Source organism: Bufo gargarizans, chromosome 2, assembly GCF_014858855.1.
Source record: "Bufo gargarizans isolate SCDJY-AF-19 chromosome 2, ASM1485885v1, whole genome shotgun sequence".
Classification (NCBI taxonomy): domain Eukaryota; kingdom Metazoa; phylum Chordata; class Amphibia; order Anura; family Bufonidae; genus Bufo; species Bufo gargarizans.
The window spans coordinates 28,272,021-28,293,481 of NC_058081.1; the positions used below are offsets into that span (position 1 = coordinate 28,272,021).

The window sequence follows — 21,461 nt, forward strand, 5'->3', positions numbered from 1 at the left end:
AATAGTGTGTTTTTTTTTTTTTGCTATATCCTACATCAGGGGCTTGGCTGTGCTTGATACTTTATTGAGGGGTGAAATACAATTGCCAAAATAGCAGTACCCTAAATCTGGTGTTTCAGCTGTGGCTAGCCAATTGTAATACTGTCTGCTGTCTGGCAAAGGATATATTTTTGTTCTGGGTTGAAATACAATTCCCAACTTAGCAATTACCTAAATCTGTGGTTTCTGCTGTATCAGGCCAACTTTAAATCTATCCATAAAAGGGTATATTACATTGAAGGTGCTGATAGGGTCATCCTCAATAACTTCACACGCTACCGTGCATTTCCAAGTCTAATTCTGTCCGTAAACGTATACTTGTCATCCAGCGCCTAAATACTAGGCCTACAATTTATATTCAGCTAAATCTGTCTTTATTGCTGAGGCTGGTCAATTCATTTAGTGTCCGCCAAAGCACAGTTTTTGTTCTGGGTTGAAATACAATTCCCAACTTAGCAATTCCCTAAATCAGTGGTTTCTGCTGTATCAGGCCAACTTTAAATCTATCCATAAAAGGGTATATTAGATTGAAGGTGCGGATAGGGTCATCCTCAATAACTTCACACGTCTCTGATAAAGACGAAACACAGGTGCCAACTGCTGCGTCTTTCTGCAGTGTGCAGACTGAACAGGAGGTCAGGGAGGAAGACTGGGTGGAAGACGATGCAGGGGACGATGAGGTCCTAGACCCCACATGGAATGACTTTCAGAGTTCGGAGGAAGAGGCAGTGGTGAGACCGAGCCAACAGTGTAGCAAAAGAGGGAGCAGTGGGAAAAAGCAGAAAACCCGCCGCCAAGAGACTCCACCTGCTACTGACCGCTGCCATCTGGGACCGAGCACCCCAAAGGCAGCTTCAAGGAGTTCCCTGGCGTGGCAGTTCTTCAAACAATGTGCTGACGACAAGACCCGAGTGGTTTGCACGCTGTGCCATCAGAGCCTGAAGCGAGGCATTAACGTTCTGAATTTTAGCACAACCTGCATGACCAGGCACCTGCATGCAAAGCATGAACTGCAGTGGAGTAAACACCTTAAAAACAAGGAACTCACTCAGGCTCCCCCTGCTACCTCTTCTGCTGCTGCCGCCTCGGCCTCTTCCTCCGCCTCTGGAGGAACGTTGGCACCTGCCGCCCAGCAAACAGGGGATGTACCACCAACACCACCACCTCCGTCACCAAGCATCTCAACCATGTCACACGGCAGCGTTCAGCTCTCCATCTCACAAACATTTGAGAGAAAGCGTAAATTTCCACCTAGCCACCCTCGATCCCTGGCCCTGAATGCCAGCATTTCTAAACTACTGTCCTATGAAATGCTGTCATTCAGGCTGGTGGACACAGACAGCTTCAAACAGCTCATGTCGCTTGCTTTCCCACAGTATGTTGTTCCCAGCCGCCACTACTTCTCCAAGAGAGCCGTGCCTTCCCTGCACAACCAAGTATCCGATAAAATCAAGTGTTCACTGCGCAACGCCATCTGTGGCAAGGTCCACCTAACCACAGATACGTGGACCAGTAAGCACGGCCAGGGACGCTATATCTACCTAACTGCACACTGGGTTAATGTAGTGGCGGCTGGGCCCCAGGCGGAGAGCTGTTTGGCGCACGTCCTTCCGCCGCCAAGGATCGCAGGGCAACATTCTTTGCCTCCTGTTGCCTCCTCCTCCTACTCGGCTTCCTCCTCCTCTTCTTCCACCTGCTCATCCAGTCAGCCACACACCTTCACCACGAACTTCAGCACAGCCCGGGCGAAACGTCAGCAGGCCATTCTGAAACTCATATGTTTGGGGGACAGGCCCCACACCGCACAGGAGTTGTGGCGGGGTATAGAACAACAGACCGACGAGTGGTTGCTGCCGGTGAGCCTCAAGCCCGGCCTGGTGGTGTGCGATAATGGGCGAAATCTCGTTGCAGCTCTGGGACTAGCCGGTTTGACGCACATCCCTTGCCTGGCGCATGTGCTGAATTTGGTGGTGCAGAAGTTCATTCACAACTACCCCGACATGTCAGAGCTGCTGCATAAAGTGCGGGCCGTCTGTTCGCGCTTCCGGCGTTCACATCCTGCCGCTGCTCTCCTGTCTGCGCTACAGCGTAACTTCGGCCTTCCCGCTCACCGCCTCATATGCGACGTGCCCACCAGGTGGAACTCCACCTTGCACATGCTGGACAGACTGTGCAAGCAGCAGCAGGCCATAGTGGAGTTTCAGCTGCAGCACGCACGGGTCAGTCGCACTACAGAACAGCACCACTTCACCACCAATGACTGGGCCTCCATTCGAGACTTGTGTGCCCTGTTGCACTGTTTTGAGTACTCCACCAACATGGCCAGTGGCGATGACGCCGTTATCAGCGTTACAATACCACTTCTATGTCTCCTTGAGAAAACACTTAGGGCGATGATGGAAGAGGAGGTGGCCCAGGAGGAGGAGGAGGAGGAAGAGGGGTCATTTTTAGCACTTTCAGGCCAGTCTCTTCGAAGTGACTCAGAGGGAGGTTTTTTGCAACAGCAGAGGCCAGGTACAAATGTTGCCAGCCAGGGCCCACTACTGGAGGATGAGGATGAGGAAGAGGTGGAGGAGGATGAGGATGAATGTTTACAACGGGGTGGCACCCACCGCAGCTCAGGCCCATCACTGGTGCGTGGCTGGGGGGAAACGCAGGACGATGACGATACGCCTCCCACAGAGGACAGCTTGTCCTTACCTCTGGGCAGCCTGGCACATGAGCGACTACATGCTGCAGTGCCTGCGCAACGACAGCAGAGTTGCCCATATTTTAACGTGTGCAGACTACTGGGTTGCCACCCTGCTGGATCCACTGTACAAAGAAAATGTGCCCACCTTACTTCCTGCACTGGAGCGTGATAGGAAGATGCGCGAGTACAAGCGCACATTGGTAGACGCGCTACTGAGAGCATTCCCAAATGTCACAGGGGAACAAGTGGAAGCCCAAGGCGAAGGCAGAGGAGGAGCAAGAGGTCACCAATGCAGCTGTGTCACGGCCAGCTCCTCTGAGGGCAGGGTTAGCATGGCAGAGATGTGGAAAAGTTTTGTCAACACGCCACAGCTAACTGCACCACCACCTGATACGCAACGTGTTAGCAGGAGGCAACATTTCACTAACATGGTGGAACAGTACGTGTGCACACCCCTCCACGTACTGACTGATGGTTCGGCCCCATTCAACTTCTGGGTCTCTAAATTGTCCACGTGGCCAGAGCTAGCCTTTTATGCCTTGGAGGTGCTGGCCTGCCCGGCGGCCAGCGTTTTGTCTGAACGTGTATTCAGCACGGCAGGGGGCATCATTACAGACAAACGCAGCCGCCTGTCTACAGCCAATGTGGACAAGCTGACGTTCATAAAAATGAACCAGGCATGGATCCCACAGGACCTGTCCATCCCTTGTGCAGATTAGACATTTAAAACTACCTCCCCTTAACCATATATTATTGTACTCCAGGGCACTTCCTCATTCAATCCTCTTTTTATTTTCATTTTACTATTATATTGCGGGGCAACCCAAAGTTGAATGAACCTCTCCTCTGTCTGGGTGCCGGGCCTAAATATCTGACAATGGCCTGTTCCAGTGGTGGGTGATGTGAAGCCTGATTCTCTGCTATGACATGAAGCCTGATTCTCTGCTGACATGAAGCCTGAATCTCTGCTATGGGACCTCTCTCCTCTGTCTGGGTGCCGGGGCCTAAATATCTGACAATGGACTGTTCCAGTTTTGGGTGATGTGAAGGTACCAGTACACTGCTGGATATACAATATATCTGTATACACTGCATCTATTATACCTTTTACTATCTGCCTGTCAGCAACATGCGACCTGTGACATCACCAGGGGTGCACCAGCAATAAGGCGAGGTGAGGCAATTGCCTCAGGCAGCACCAGGTAGGGACAAGTGGAAGGCAGTGGAAGGACCATGATTGATGAGAGCTTCCATTGTGTAAGTTCTCATCTCTGCATATTTAACCATATTGCTGTTCTCAGGTCAGCGATACAACTGAATGATGCAGCTGGGCATGGGAGTAATGTCTCCCTACCCCGCCATTCCCTCTAATAGGCTTTAGTGCTAGTGCCTGTAGCCTATCAGAGGCAGGTGTCGTTGTCGTCATCATCATCATTGCACTGCCTTAGGGCTGCGTACAGCTTCTGGCATAGTTTTGTACTGGCACAAATTATATAATGGGGCCACTGCAGTATCCCACTCAGTGATGGTCGTGGGTACTTCAAACTTATGTATATGTTATGTCAATTGATTGCTGTGTAAACTGTAAATTCCTTATAACAGGCTGTTAGCATCATTACATCTATTCACCCCTAGGTGGTGCTGGACCACTTATATATAGAGCCGAGGGGATGCTATATTAGGAAGTGAGCACAGAACGAGTAAGTTAGCTATGTGTGAGAAGGGGTGGAGCAGCACCTGTCCAGGATGTAGCTGCCATTTTAGCCCCTTGGCTGTGGCCAGGCTGAGGGAGCATGGAGAACAGTATTACAGCTACCTAGCACAGACCAGAGTTTATTATGGATATAAAGTGAGTCTAGTGGAGATAGAAGCAACATTAGCTCATGGACTCCACTAGCACCAGTGACAGGGAGAAGCCTAAAAGCACCTGGACACAGTCGGACGACTAGGTGCAAAATTGTCCATTACCACATTCCTCTATGGACATTGTGGATCAGAGTATATGAAAGCATCCTGTACAAATAATGGAGCAGAAGATTTTGCCTGCCGTTAGGGAGACTTCCCTGTGGATTGCTAAGGGTACTTTCACACTAGCGTTTTTGTTTTCCGGTATTGAGTTTCGTCATAGGAGCTCAATACTGGGAAAAAAAACAGGATCAGTTTTATCCTAATGCATTCTGAATGGAGAGAATTCCATTCAGGATGCATCAGTTCAGTCCCTCTTACGTTTTTTGGACTGAGAAAATAGCGCAGCATGCTGTAGTTTTCTCTCCGTCCAAAAATGCTGATCACTTGCTGGAATGCCGGATCCGGCATTAATTTACATTGAAGTGTAATAGTGCCAGATCCGGCATTAAGTGTTCTGGCAAAACGGAATCAAATAACCGGCACCCGATCCCTATGACAGGGAGCTGCGATCTGCTGCAGTTAACCCCTCAGGTGTCGCACCTGAGGGGTTAACTGCAGCGGATCGCAGCTCCCTGTCATAGAGGTCGGGTGCCGGCTATTTGATTCCAGCACCCGCCTCCTGTATTTGTATTAACAGTCCAGTTATCTTCATTGGTGGCACAGTGGCCACAGCCCCTCCCCTCCTCCTCACGTCTCTCTCCTTACTGATGGTGGCGGCAGCAGCACAGGGGGGAGGGAGAGACTCCTTCTCCACTGCAATGCTAAGAAGAAAATTGGCGGCGGCGGGGCAGAGAACTATCATCTCCGGTGCCCCGCCGCTGTATTCAACGGCAGAGCTGCGGCGGCGGGTCTAGTCGCAAATGTCTTGTCACCATTTGTAAATTCTAAGTCGCATTGGCAACCATTTTGGCGGGAATCCCTGGACAAAAGAGTGTGTCCTGAAGGAACTGGTGCTGTACTTCCATTCACTGCACTCTGGCCCAGGGAGCTCTGCTAATCGTGAGTAAAAGAACTACATTCCCCATCGACCCACCGTAGCTCACATGTTTCCCTTGCGGCCCGGTCGCTGCAGCACTATATAGGGGCACACATTATAGGGCAGTGATGTTGAACCTTTTAGAGACTGAGTGCCCAAACTGCAACCCAAAACCCACTTATTTATCGCAAAGTGGCAACACAACAATTTAACCTGAATACTACAGTCCAATATAGTATATCTTACATGTACTTTATTATTTAGCTATAATAGCCTGCCTACATTCAATGTGCTGCCTGTGCCGTTCATAGTGCGCCCTGCGCTGACAAATGGCAGGAAAAAAGTCTAAGGCATATTGGTACACCATAGACTTTTTCCAGGATGCGGGTGTCCACAGAGAGGGCTCTGAGTGCCGCCTCTGGCACCTGTGCCTTAGGTTTGCCACCACTGTTATAGGGAGAGTTATTACTACTGGGGACACTATGGTGGATTTTGTTACTGCTGGGGGACTACAGAGAACATGATTACTAATATGGGCACTATGGGGACATTATTTCTTGAGGGGCATTATTAAAGTTGAAGTTTCTCACGCTTTGTGGTAACGAATCACATTTTTTCTAAAATGGCTGCTGCACATGTTACAAAGTGAAAGTCAGAAGCCCGGGAACAAGGGAGCCCCTATAATGCCATGAAGACAGCCAATCACCAGCCAGCGCCTGGGATGTCACGGCCCTATAAAAAGCCCCCTCCTGCTCGGTCTCCGCCATTTTCCAGTGAACTTAGTGCAGGGAGAGATGTTACAGGCACTAGGGACAGTGTTTAGAAAAGACTTTATTAAAAAATAAATACGATTGAGCTGTTCAGGGAAAGATTATTTATAGTGTAGAGAAAGGATAGGGAGGCATTATCTACACTGTAGGGAGAGAGCAGGGACCAATAGGAGAGTGTAAAGCCTGGGTAATAGGAGCTATTCTATTACACCTTGCTGCACTAATTGGGGTTAATACAAGTGATCTATTACTACAGATTGTAGGTTGTTTTAAACAGTAATTGCAGTAATCCTAGCATCTGTTATTGGGTTTAAAGTACAGTCTGATACAACCAGTTTTGGGGTGTATTTATTTTAAATATATAAAAGTACTTACATTAATCCTTGCTTTTGGGGTGAATTTGATGCCTGATACAACCAGTTTTTGGGTGTATTTAGTAGATAGAAGTACATCCATTCATCCTTGATTCAGGGCTGAAATTGCGGTCTGATACAAACAGTTGTGGGGTGTGTTTGGTTTACATAAGTACTTGTGGTCTGGTATGCTACATGGGTGAAGAAAGAACACTCCGCTGGCTTAAGAAACATTAAGGCCGAGAACAGATAACCCGAAAAGGGCTGTTAGCCGCCCGAGGCCGCCGTTCGCTAAAGCAGAACACTTCTCTACACACTTTTAGGGTGGCCAAATTCTTTTACACTTAATTCAATACCTCAATAAGTAGTTGCGGAGTTGGTGTGAAATAGCGGCCTGATACTACACACTTTAGGGTGAGTTCACACTTATTTATTAGTTATTTGATCACTTATTATTACGATTTTTTGTGAGCCAAAACCAATAGTGAAGCCTACTCCCATATAAGGTGTAATAGAATGATCTGCACCTGTTCTGTGTTTTTTACCCAAACCTGGTTTGATACTACATATTTTAGGATGTTCAAATTATTTTACACTTAATTTGATGCGTCAGCCAGTAGTTGCGGAGTTGGTGCAAAATTGCGGCCTGACACTATTGCTCTTTTACCCTTGCAGTTAACTTTACAGTACAGTATGTACGACAGACAGGTGAGGAGGAGAGATCCGCTGCTTCGTCCGGTAGACGCTGCAAGTAGCGACAATCATAGTCGCATGGGAGCTGGTGTTGCGAGCGGTCAGACAAGTGGCCCTGAGACTGATGAGGGTGACATCAGTGACATCAGACAGTGGCCGACGATGATGTGGCCAATCGCACTTGGGAGCCGGATGAAGAGGGGGCTTCATCATCATCAGGAGAAGAGGGTGGTAGCTTGTGCGTGGGGCAGCGGCTGTGCCAGCAGGGTGGTAGTGTGACTGTGAGTTAGCAGGGTGGCAGCAGTGTGAGATCTGTAGCCAAACGTGCCCGGGGTATACCACCTGCTACGCAGGAGCCTACCTGTCCTGAAAGAAGTAGTGATGCACGGGTTCACTGAAGCAGTGGTGGCAGGCAGTCATCACGGAGTGGAGGGGGGAAAATGCCATATTCGGCAGCGTGGGAATTTTTCATCAAGCCGCCGGAGGACGATCAGCATGAAAAACACTCTGACTGCGAAACTGTTTATGCGATTTCCACCCTCACCACTCGGTGAATTGGCCACCATGTTGACGACTCATGCGATTCCCACCCTCACCACTCTGTGACTGGGCCACTGTGTTGGCGACTCACGCAATTCCTCATGCGATTCCCACCCTCACCACTGTGTGACTGGGCCACTTTGTTGACGGCATGCGATTTCTCATTCGATTCCCAAGCTCACCACTCTGTGGCTGGGACACTGTGTTGATGACTCATGCAATTCCCACCCTCACCACTCTGTGACTGGGCCACTGTGTTGACGACTCATGCGATTCCTCATGCGATTCCCAAGCTCACTACTCTGTGGCCGGGACACTGTGTTGACGACTCATGCAATTCCCACCCTCACCACTCTGTGACTGGGCCACTGTGTTGACGACTCATGCAATTTCTCATTCGATTCCCACCCTCACCACTCTGTGACTGGGCCACTCTGTTGACTCCTCATGCTGTTGCCACCTCACCACTCAGTCATGGTGGCACTACTTGTTTTAGCATGTAACAGAAAATGTTCTGTAGAAGTCTATGTGGAATCAGCTGATGAGGGTGTAAAAGGAGTGCCCAAATAAGTGAAGAGTGCATTAATTCTAAGAGTGACACCTGTCATCGGCATGTCATACTGACAGTATTGTTTCACTACCACAGCAGACTCCCTATGCGTGTTACTGCAAGGCACAGTGTTCTACACCACTATACAGGCTCTCTGCAGCCAGCTGTTTTGCAACGCGATTCGTCACAAAAAAATTCGGATGAAATCAAATCTTTTGGGAACATTCGGTGAACCGACCAAATCAAATTTTTTAGAAATCTCAAATTAATTACTATTAGGAGCATTGTTAAGGTCATGACCAAGTAAGGCAAAATTCACCTCCGCAGTGTGCATTGCGCACCATTATTTTTATGCAATATCATATGTGGCTGGTGGGGTTTGAGTACCATGTCCATTTTGTAATCCCAGTCCGGCCCTGATGGCACACAATATAACACGCATGTAGTGGGATTTGCTATGAATGGGGCATGCAAGCCCAATTTATATTCTTGCGATGGAGCCGAATGATTTCTATGTACGCCCATTATTGATAGCCTGCCAAGGTATGTATTTCTGCTCATAATCAATGCGAATTTCCAATTTAAAAAAAATATATATATTTACATATCTTTCGATAATGTGATTTCCAGAACTCCATGACTAGTTATGGGCAGCATAGGCAATATTCGTATTTACGATATATCCCGAATTTTTGGCCTAATATTCACCATAACTTCTCAAATTCTAGAATTTGTGATCTCCAGTCATTATTTTCTTGATTGCAAAAATCGGCAATCGGGAAATTCGCTATAAAAATTAGCGATATGAAAATTTGCGATCAACACTACTCCTAAAGTCAAAGATATTGCAGCCTTCTCATTGGCCCATAAGCAAGAAGCAGTGAGAGATCATGGATACTGATAAAAAAAATCTAGATTACGATGATATAGCACTATATTCTCGATATTCGCGAATTCTCGAAGTGCCAATATTCACGATAAAAATTAGCAATTAGAATATTCGCGATCTACACTATCCATGACTTTTACTTCTTGGTATTTCAATTTCAATGTTGAGAATTGTATATTTTCTCATGGTAAAAGGGATGTTCTTCCAGAAATAATGACATTCGTGTCCATAGGCAGTGTCTGATCTTGCAGCTTATCCCTATCTATTTGAATGAGGCTGTTGCAATACCAGACTTGTCCCATGGCAATGAGTGGCGCTGTTTCTTGAAAAAAAAAAGTTCATAATGTATGTTTTATTCTAATGCTGGACACATCTGATGTTACTCTGCACCTACTTCCAGAGATACTGTATGAACCAGCAGCCTCTGCCATGTTCCTCTTTGTCATGGTGTGTGTGCAACAAGGACGGGGAAGTCCAGCTCATGTTAGCCCTATACTCCTTGTTTTGGGCTGATTGATCTAGCATTGAGTTTCGTTAAGATATGCAGAGTAAGGGCTCGTTCACACGAACGTTTCTTGCGTTCCGTATACGGGCTGTTTTTTTAGTTCCATATACGGAACCATTCATTTCAATGGTACCGCAAAAAAAAACTTAATGTACTCCGTATGCATTCTGTTTCCGTATTTCCGTTTTGTTCAAAGATAGAACATGTCCTATTATTGCCCTCAAATCACGTTCAGTGGCTCCATTCAAGTCAATGGGTCCGCAAAAAAAGGAACACATACGGAATGTACTCCGTATGTCTTCCATATCCGTTCCGTTCTTGAGTACCATCTATTGAAAATGTTATGCCCAGTCCAATTTTTTCAATGTAATTACTCTATACTGTATATGCCATACAGAAGAACGGAAAAACGGAATGGAACTGGAAACACTACTGAAACAAAAAATGGAAAAACGGATCCGTCAAAAACAGCCCGCTAAACACTGAAAAAGCCATACGGTCGTGTGAACAAGCCCTAAAGCTGGGTATACACATAGGAACGGCTGTAATGCAGCTGCTTGATCAGCTATATGATCGATCCTTCCATCATCATGCCAGACTAAACTAGCAGATCAGGGACAGACTATAAAATAAAAGGCAAAATGTCAAAATGGGCTTGCAGACAGTGGCAAACAATCAGCTACATTTGGCCGATCATGCCAAACATGGTATTTTCAGCCGACAGAGGCTGAAAAAAAAAATCTAACCTGACAGATCATATTTTTGAAGTGCAACTGGCTGCCAATGGCCATCGCTTGTTTGGAAAACAGTCTTTAAAAGGGTTGTCCCATGAAAAATATTCAACAGTTTTCAAACTAGCATGTGGATCTGAATACTTTTGAAATTGCATGTAATTAAAGGGGTTGGCCACCTTATGCATAAAAAAAAAAAAATGGCCCCAGATAATAACTAAAGCCAAGAGATATTAGTATAATGATAGATATACTGTGTATGTATAATTTTTCTAATGTGTTCAGCATAGTGTGCTCCCATAGATGACAGGCTGTGTGGGTGGAGCTACAGCAAAGTGAAAGTAAAAATCCCAGCATGCATCACAGCAAGCATCTTCAGAGGAGTGGTCACATGACATCCCTGGCCAACTGTGATACTATAGTAACAACAGCACCTCAGATGTCATTTCATCACAGACAAGTCAGCATAATGATGAGAATCATACAAATTTTCTAGATGAATACCATATTGGCAGTTCCATATTACTAAATTATCACCTATGTAGGGTCAACTGTGACAGGCTGCGCTAAATACAAACAGAAGCGCTCCTACTTCCCCTCCAGCAGCGCTGAATCCTGTCAAAGAAGGAAATATAAACTAAATATATATACAAAAAGTTAGGCTACTTTCACACTAGCGTTATTCTTTTCCGGCATTGAGTTCCGTTGTCAGGGCTCTATGCTGGAAAAAAACTGATCAGTCACATCCCCATGCATTCTGAATGGAGAGCAATCCGTACAGGATGCATCAAGATGTCTTCAGTTCAGTCTTTTTGACTAATCAGAATGGAGAGAATACTGCAGCATGCTACGGTATTATCTGTCCTAAATTCTGGAAGACATGCAGGAATGCAGGATCCGACTTGCATTGGTGCCGGATCCGGCATTAAAATTACCGCAAAGACAAATCCGGCATTTGGGTCTGCACATGCTCTGACCGCAAAAAAAAAACAAATCCTTTTTTTGCAGATGACACCTGAGTAACGGATCAGGCATTTCAATGCATTTGTCATACGGATTAGGATCCTGATCCATCTGACAAATTCCAACAGTCTGCATGCGTTTTGACAGATCCGGGAGGCAGTTCCATCGCCAGAACTGCCTGCCGGATTCCTCTGCCGCAAGTGTGAAAGTAGCCTTTGGGATGTCTAGAATTTATAAATATTATACACAGTTGAGTCCCATTATTATTACTTTTTTTAAAGTTTTATTCGATCATAATTTTTTTTGACCAATCTCGTAAAAAAAAAATCTATTTCATGGTTGTTTTGACACAGTTTTTATTGTTTTACTGCATTCACCTGAGGGGTTAGGCCATGTGATATTTTTGTAGAGCAGGTAGTTACAAATGCAGCGATACCTAATATGTATAGTTTTTTTAAAAGGGATTCTGTCACCTGGATTTTGCCTATACAGCTGTGGACATCAGCCTCAGGGAACTAACTGCACATGCGCTAGCTGCGAGATTACAGCACCCCCTGCATCCTTCCAATCTCCTCCTTGCTCCCGGACGTCACTAAGTTAGAACGCTGTAATCTCGTAGCTAGCGCATGCGCAGTTCATTCCCTGAGGCTGATGCCGGCACTGACATGCGGCGTACTCGCGCATGCGCAAGATTACGGTGTTCTAACTTGGTGACCTCCGGGAGCAAGGAGGAGATTCGGAGGGTTTGGCTGGGTTCCTGAAACATTAGTAACAGCCTTTGGGCTCCTTACTTGCCTCATTTACATATTTTTTACCTAAATATAAGCACTATAGCGGCTATCTAGCAGCACATGTCCGCAGCTCTATAGTAAAAATCCAGGTCTCATTATCCCTTTAAAAAAAATCTGTTTTACACAATGAAAGCATTTAAAAAAAAATTAAAAAATCTTATTTTAGTTATCCTTTTTCTGAAAGACTTTTTATTTTTTGGGCGATTGTCTTATGTAGGGGCCCATTTTTTGCAGGATGAGAATGGTTTTATTGGTACTATTTTGGAGTACATATTACTTTTTGATCTCTTGGCATTACACTTTTTGTTATGTTAGGTGACAAAAATGTTTTAATTTTTTATTAGTTATATATATATATATCTCATTTTTTCTTGCCGTTTACCTGAGACGGTTGGTTATGTTATATTTTTATACAGCTTGTAGTTACAGACGTGATGACTCCTTATAGGTCTGTGTGTCATATATATATATATATATATATATATACACACATCTCTTCAAACATGACGGGTACATAGAAGGCTTGTTATGATGACCTTCTTCATGTGCTTGTGCTGGCTGTCATGCAGATTGGAGAGGCAGTCGGCCCCCAGGATGGTACAGACTGATTCCGGCCAGTGCAATAAATTTTATTTATTTATTTATTTTTTAAGTATACATATTAGGTATCGCTGCATTTGTAACTACCTACTCTATAAAAATATCACATGGCCTAAAACAACCAGTATATGTTCCCCATTTTGCGAACACCCCATATGTGCTCGTAGTCTGCTGTATTGGCGCACAGCAGGCCTCTAGAGGCAAAGTGCAAAATATGTTTTTTTGCAGGCCTGAATTGGCAGACATGGATTTTAGCTGCCATTCAAATCGCTCCCAGGTCATGGTCTGACTGTAAATTGGAGTCTGGTAGAAAATGTCCGAACTCCAATATTGTCTAACATTTGGCTTCTTTACTACGCCCATATGCAGCACGAGTCCCCAAAACTTCTTCATCTCTGCTGCATATACTGGGGTCCAACCTAGGGGTCTAGCATATGGCGCACTAGGGTTCTGAGTAATGACTTGTTGGGCGTACAAATTGGTTTGGGCCACCATTAGATTTACAAAATATTCAGAGAAGAAGATTTTGAAAAAATCTAGCTCAGTGAAGCCCGCACAATCTACCAGAATTTCTGAGTGGCCCACAAACTCAGGAATTTGGGGCTGATAATTCTCAGGGGGTGGGGTCCATGTGGGCTCCATCAGCTGCTACCCTGGGGCACCTTCTAGAGGGTCCCTCATCAGCAGATGATGATGATCAGGAGGTAGAGAAGTAGAGGCAAGTGGCATCCTCTTCTCCCTCACTGCAGACTAGGTATCGGAGGCTAGCATGGCGTATGCCTCTTCAGCTGAGCATAGTCATTGGGATGAATGAGACATTTTTTTTTTTTGGGGGTGTGAAACGTGTAAACCTTTATTTTGTGTGAGGGATGTGTATGTAGTGTTTTCACACATGAAGGGGCTTTTAATAAATTTTAAATTAAATTTAGAAGAAAAGTTGTAAAAAAAAAATGTTTTCTGCGAATATAATTTTTTTTGCGCAAACTGGATCAGTAATGGACACAAATTGCACTTACGCAGATGGTGCGTTCGTGCAAAAATCTAAACTGACACTAACTGAAATTGATTTTTATAGATATATACACACACACACACCCAACTACCAGTTATTTTTTAACAAAAAATAAATAAAAATTGGCAAAAAAATCTGCACAAATAATCCGCAGGTGCTGATCAGGCAGGTACGCACTGAAAAGCACTTGGAGGTCACAGCAAAAATAGTGCACGGACCAATTTGTGTCCGGAAAAAAAGGATGGGAGGGGGGAAGGGGGGTGGAAAGGGACAAGGGATCTGGAACTGCTACAAATGACAAAAAATCTGTGCAGCTATTCCAGATGTTGTTGTTCTTTTCAGCAGCAAAAGGGTTAAATTTGTAGTGGTGGTACAGCACAAGTCCCAGCAAGCCACAGCAGAACAGATCCTCTGCATGCAGTCATCAGCTAGAATGGCTGCTTGCAGGGAAGTTCAGCCTCTTCCTGTGCAGCTATAGCGCTGCCATTGGCTGGAGCGTTGTTCCAGCCAATCGCAGCGCTGGCAGAGAACCCAAAACACTGGTGTCCCCTGCCTCACCTAGGATGTGACCGGTGCTGACCAGTTCAGCAACATCCACCGTCCCATGACCTCCACCCGACCCTCCCCACAACTGCTGACAGCTTCCTGGGCTGCGATGTGACCAACACATTGATCAGCCAATTGCAGCGCTTGGAGCTGCAAGGGGGTGGATCGGCACCATGCTGCTCTTTCCTGGCATGGCCTGGCCTGCTAGTAAGAGCAGCCATGGTGCAGCGATTCCACCCTGATCTTCCCCCAGAGACCCACAGACCTCATGAAGTACATGTATGTCATGGTTCTTGACATGTACGTCATGGGTCCTTAAGGGGTTAAAACAGCACACAGCAGCTATGATGCTCGCGGGCAGCCGCCATATTTAACCAAGGTATATTTACGTTGGGTGGTCAGGAAGGGGTTAAAGCATTGTACAGGGAGTCCCCTTGTAGCAGTAAACGCTGCTCCTCAATGATCCGTAGGGCGGTGTAATGTGCGCGTCCGTTAGGCCATTGTTGGTGTCGAGGGCAGTGAGCGTTGGAGGCTTCATCCGAAGTCGCTTAGTTCTAAACTTAGGAGAAATACTGTACAGTGATTCGTCTCTGTACAGTATTAGAATGTATGGGCTCCGAGGAGCCAAAGTAAGCTATTCACGAAGTTGCGCAAGACTTTATTGAATAACTCAGGTAGTTGATTTTTAAAGTGGAAAAACACTTTAAAACTTGAAACTGAACTCTGCTTCGGTTCAGAAATACTAGACGGGACCGAAACAGAGTTCAGTTTATAGTTTTAAAGTGTTTTTCAACTTTAAAAATCACCTACCTGAGTTATTCAATAAAGTCTCGCGCAACTTCGTGAATAACTTACTTTGGCTCCTCACGGCCCATACATTCCAATACTGTACGGAGACAAATCACTGTACAGTATTACACCGACGTTTTGAACAAAGAAACTTAGGATGAAGCGACTGAAGCTTCGCTCAACACTGACCATTATAGACGCCTGCGTCCGTCTCTATGCACAGCTACAAATGCCTAGAACACAGAAGAACTGAAAAAAAAATAAATAAATGAACAAAAATATATTGAAAAAATTTGTTGTTTCAACAATAAGTTTTTATTAAAATAGTCAAAAGGGTGGCTTTCACTTTGACTTGTACAGTAGAAAATATATAAGAATAAATATCAGGTGCGGAGAACATACAGAAAACCTGTTCTATTCAGTAAAACATGTCACATACAACGTGGCCTCCCCAGATAGCAGCCCGCATACAAAATCACACTGCACCCCACCCCCGCATACAAAAATCACACTGCACCCCACCCCCCCCGCATACAAAATCACACTGCACCCCACCCCCCCCGCATACAAAAATCACACTGCACCCCACCCCCCGCATACAAAAATCACACTGCACCCCACCCCCCGCATACAAAAATCACACTGCACCCCACCCCCCGCATACAAAAATCACACTGCACCCCACCCCCCGCATACAAAAATCACACTGCACCCCACCCCCCCGCATACAAAAATCACACTGCACCCCACCCCCCGCATACAAAAATCACACTGCACCCCACCCCCGCATACAAAAATCACACTGCACCCCACCCCCCGCATACAAAAATCACACTGCACCCCACCCCCCGCATACAAAATCACACTGCACCCCACCCCCCCGCATACAAAATCACACTGCACCCCACCCCCCCCGCATACAAAAATCACACTGCACCCCACCCCCCCGCATACAAAAATCACACTGCACCCCACCCCCCGCATACAAAAATCACACTGCACCCCACCCCCCGCATACAAAAATCACACTGCACCCCACCCCCCCGCATACAAAAATCACACTGCACCCCACCCCCCCGCATACAAAAATCCACACTGCACCCCACCCCCCGCATACAAAAATCACACTGCACCCCACCCCCCGCATACAAAAATCACACTGCACCCCACCCCCCCGCATACAAAAATCACACTGCACCCCACCCCCCGCATACAAAATCACACTGCACCCCACCCCCCCCGCATACAAAAATCACACTGCACCCCACCCCCCCGCATACAAAAATCACACTGCACCCCACCCCCCCGCATACAAAAATCACACTGCACCCCACCCCCCGCATACAAAAATCACACTGCACCCCACCCCCCCGCATACAAAAATCACACTGCACCCCACCCCCCGCATACAAAAATCACACTGCACCCCACCCCCCGCATACAAAAATCACACTGCACCCCACCCCCCGCATACAAAAATCACACTGCACCCCACCCCCCCCCCGCATACAAAAATCACACTGCACCCCACCCCCCGCATACAAAAATCAAAAAATCACACTGCACCCCACCCCCCGCATACAAAAATCACACTGCACCCCACCCCCCGCATACAAAAATCAAAAATCACACTGCACCCCACCCCCCGCATACAAAAATCACACTGCACCCCACCCCCCGCATACAAAAAAAAAAATCACACTGCACCCCACCCCCGCATACAAAAATCACACTGAACCCCACCCCCCGCATACAAAAAATAATAACACTGCACCCCCCCTCTGCATACAAAATTACACAGAATAGTACTCAGCCCCCCTGCACACAATATTACACAGTCCCCCCCATACGATATTACTCATCCCCCCTGCACACATTACACAGTCCCCCCCATACAATATAAGGCTACTTTCACACTAGCGTTCAGAGCGGATCCGTCTGCATTATATTGTATAAAATTTTCTAAGTGTGAAAGTTGCTCAGACGGATCCGTCCAGACTTTTACATTGAAAGTCAATGGGGGACGGATCCGTTTGAAGATTGAGCCATATAGTGTCATCTTCAAGCGGACCCGTCCCCATTGACTTACATTGTAAGTCTGGACGGATCCGCACGCCTCCGCACGGCCAGGCGGACACCCGAACGCTGCAAGCAGCGTTCAGGTGTCCGCCTGCTGAGCGGAGCGGAGGCTGAACGCCGCCAGACTGATGCATTCTGAGCGGATCCGCGTCCACTCAGAATGCATTAGGGCTGGACAGAAGCGTTCGGGTCCGCTCGTGAGCCCCTTCAAACGGAGCTCACAAGCGGACACCCGAACGCTAGTGTGAAAGTAGCCTTACTCAGCCCCCTCCTGCACACATTACACAGTCTCCCCCATACAATATTACTCAACACCCTCCTGCACACATTACACAGTCCCCCCCATACAATATTACTCAGCCCCCTCCTGCATACAATACTCCTGCATACAATATTACACAGTCCCTCGTCCCCCTATACAATATTATGAAGCCCCCCTGCACACAATATTACAATGCCAGGATAAGGGAATCTGAGGTTTTCTGACAGAACACCCCACCTCAGCAGACAGTCCTCGATCCCCCTCACCTCAGCACATCCACAGCACATGTACCTCCAGCACTGACAAACACTCTCTCCCCCCTCTATCAGTGGTGACCTGCTCTGCAAACAGCCTGATCTCTCTATCTTCCGACACTTCGTTTCCAGCTGGTGAGTGACTCATTGACGTCTGAAGGTCTGTTTCTTGATAGGAGTTTTTAACCCCTTAGTCCGTTTGGTGTCTGGAGTTTAGCCAAGAATAAAATAAGGAGGCACATTGAGGGCTGCAGAGAGGGGAGGAGAGGAGGGGATCGGGGAATCACACACAAGATCTTCTCCTCCGCTTATTCAAGAAAATAATAAGGCACATTGAGGGCTGCAGGAGGGAAGGCTGCTGTAGTAGTGACAAGCTGGGCACACCTACCGTCAGGGGCTGCTGTAGGTAGGACGGTACTTGCAGTGTACAGTTTACCTCACAGGGGATCTGCCTGGTTCCCGCTCAGAAGTCTGACACAAACAGAGTAGGAGCAGGGAGCTCGCCTGTGGCAGGGGCTGACTGGGCATGCGCATTTACACAGCAGCCAATGGACGGATCTTCTCCATGTCTCGTGCAGCTATGGACGGACTGTCTGCACATCAGAACGAGGCTCAGGGTGTTTGGCTTCAGATTGTTTAAAAGATAGGCATATCTTCTTAAAGACATATATTAGGAAATGTCTTTTTTCCCTGCCTCCCACACAGTTGCTGAAAATACATAGAGAGTGGCCAACCCCTTTAAATATTTAATACAGCCACTAAATTCTTCAATTAAGTCTATCTGTATGGTGTCACCTGCTGCTTGTTCTTTTTCAAATTTTTCTGTCCACCTCACTGAGGTGGACACAATTACTCCGTTCCATTCTTCAACCAGCCAAATCTACTGTTAGAAACTGTGACAGTTACAGGGAAAGAACTGCAGCAGAAAGAACATGCGCCTTGAGAAAAGGAGATTTTTGTATAACTTACCAGTAAAATCTCTTTCTCGCTCTTCATTGGGGGACACAGGAACAGTGGGTATAGCTATGTCCTGTAGGAGGCTGTTAGCTCCTCCCCTGGCAGCTATACCCCCTCTAGCCTGGAGAGAGAGCTTCAGTTTGTGTACCAGCAGTAGGAGAAGCAAGTCAACCAATGAAAAAACATGGAACACCAACTATACCAAAAACTCAACAGAGTTCTAACCAGCAACAGCTACAACTGTGGTTGAACATCAATACTGGGTGGGTGCTGTGTCCCCCAATGAAGAGATTTTACTGGTAAGTTATGCAAAAATCTTCTTTTCTGGCCCATATTCATTGGGGGACACAGGAACCGTGGGCCGTCCAAAAGCAGTCCACAGGGAGGGAGAAACCACAGACCCATGGAAGCAGCGTCCCTGCAGGTATCGAAGAACTGTCGTCTGCAAGACCACGCGGCCCAAGGCAGCGACCGCCGATGCAGAAGTATGCACCCGGTAAATTTTTGGAACGTGTGTAAAGAGGACCAGTAGTCGCCTTACACAACTGAGCAGCCGAAGCGCGATTCCTCCGAGCCCAAGAAAGCGCCCACTGCTCTGTGGAGGGAGCCGTGACACCTAAGGGCGGAACCCTGTTTCGGGCGCGGTATGCTTCAGCAGTTGCAGACCGAATCCAACGTGCAATTTCCACCTCTGAGGCCGCCAATCCCTAGAGAGGACCTATCGGAAGACAAAAAAGGGGTTCCGTATGCCGGCGGGGACTGGAGGCCGTCAAATAGTGATCGGAGCTCTGACAACGTCCAATAAAGTAACCTCCTTCCGTAGGGTGTGGAGGGGAGGGACAGTGAGGAAGGACAATTTCCTCATTGATATGGAAGTCAGAGACCACCTCCAGGAGAAGAAGGAATGAGCCGGAGAAAAAACGGAGTGAGGGGATGTCCCGGCTTTCACAGAAGCCCAGGAAGGACCTCCAGGTCCTAATAGATCCTGGGCTATGCAGGCTTTCTGGCCTGAATCATAGTGTGGATGATGTCCGCCGAAAACCCCCTCTACGACAGAATGGCGGTTTCAATAGCCACACCGTCAACCAAAGACCCTAAATGCTGTAAGACCGGATCACATAAGTGATGCTAGGCAACTCCCTGAAGACAGAGGATGAGCATGTAGAAAAACCGCGCCAAGAGAAGGAAGGAATAGCCACTGTATCCACTGGCGGCACCAGTATACCACTAGAGTAAGAGTACCGACTGTTGCCACGCCCCCTTGAGAAAGCGAGCCACCTAGAGCCGTGGCATAGTTGAATTGCAACATCCAAGATGTTTAGGTATTCCCCGCTAGTGGATCACTTGCAGAAGGGGTTAATGAAACAGGAAGCACGGTGAAGTGCAACACTCAGCCTATGGACAGGGATAGCGCGACAGACGGGACCGTATGCAATGGTAGTGCAATTACTCTACTTATGGAAAGTGGAATGCATACGGCAAGTACTTAAGCCAGTGGTAGGGAAAATACTAACCCTAACCCTAACCCTAACCCTAACCTATGAAGGGGGAGTCAATGCCTACAGCGGGAACTATGGCAAGTCCTGTACCCCGTGGGAGCGCAATATTGCACCTAAGTGAGGGGGTAAGCCTACAGCCCACAATGTAACCAGAAATAATGTCATTGCGCCACCTAAGGAAGGCGCTAATGCATACGGCATGTACTGAACCCAGTGGAGATGCAATTCCACCACCTACAGAAGGGGGAATGTATACGCCCGGCACTGAAACCAGTGTACCAGTACTCAGTCCACCTATGGAAAGGGACAATGTATAAGGCAAGTACTGAAACCCAAAGTAGCGCAATTACTCCGCCCAAGGAAGAGGGCAATGCATACAACAAGTACTGCTGGCCACCGTAGACGCAATCCTGGGAGATTGCTTTGGATTCATGTCAGGGACTAAATCAGTGATTCTTCCCCCACCCCCCTTAGGCTGACCGTCTCCGGAGAGGGAGGGTGTGTCTGAGCATGACCCAGGGAGGAAGGGAGGGGTGCGGAGATATTTGAGGAGTAAGATGTCCTGCTGTGGTCCGCTTGCGCGTAGGTCTTCCCCTCAGAATCTCGCCCCTGGCAGTTGCAGACTGCGTAGGTGGGGACATATCAACCAAACTACCCAGGGGGTGGAGTGGGAACTTCTAGAGGTCCGTCCACCGGATTGCGCAGGCGGTGCATTATCAACCAAACAACCCCGGAGGGAGGATTGGGAAGTTCCAGAGGTCCTCCACTGAATTGCGCAGGTGGAGAATTATCAACCAAACGACCCAGAAGGGTGGATTGGGAAGTCAGAGGTCCTGTAATAAATTGCGCCGGTGGAAAAATCAACCAACCGACCCAGAAGGGTGGATTGGGAACCTTCATATAAACCAAACGACCCAGAAGGGTGGATTGGGAAGTCAGAGGTCCTCTATGAATTTGCGCAGGCGGAGAATTATCAACCAAACGACCAGGGAGGGTGGATTGGGAATGGAAGAATTCGCGCCAGCCCTAAATCTAGAAAAGCAATTAAATGTGGAGATCTCTG

At 47.2% G+C, this 21,461-nt stretch overlaps 1 protein-coding gene across 1 annotated transcript in view; it reads right to left on the bottom strand.

Moving 5' to 3' along the window:
- LOC122929260 (chromaffin granule amine transporter-like) overlaps positions 1 to 21,461 on the bottom strand; it is a 297,828-nt gene that overhangs the window by 176,736 nt on the left and 99,631 nt on the right. The window lies entirely within an intron of this gene.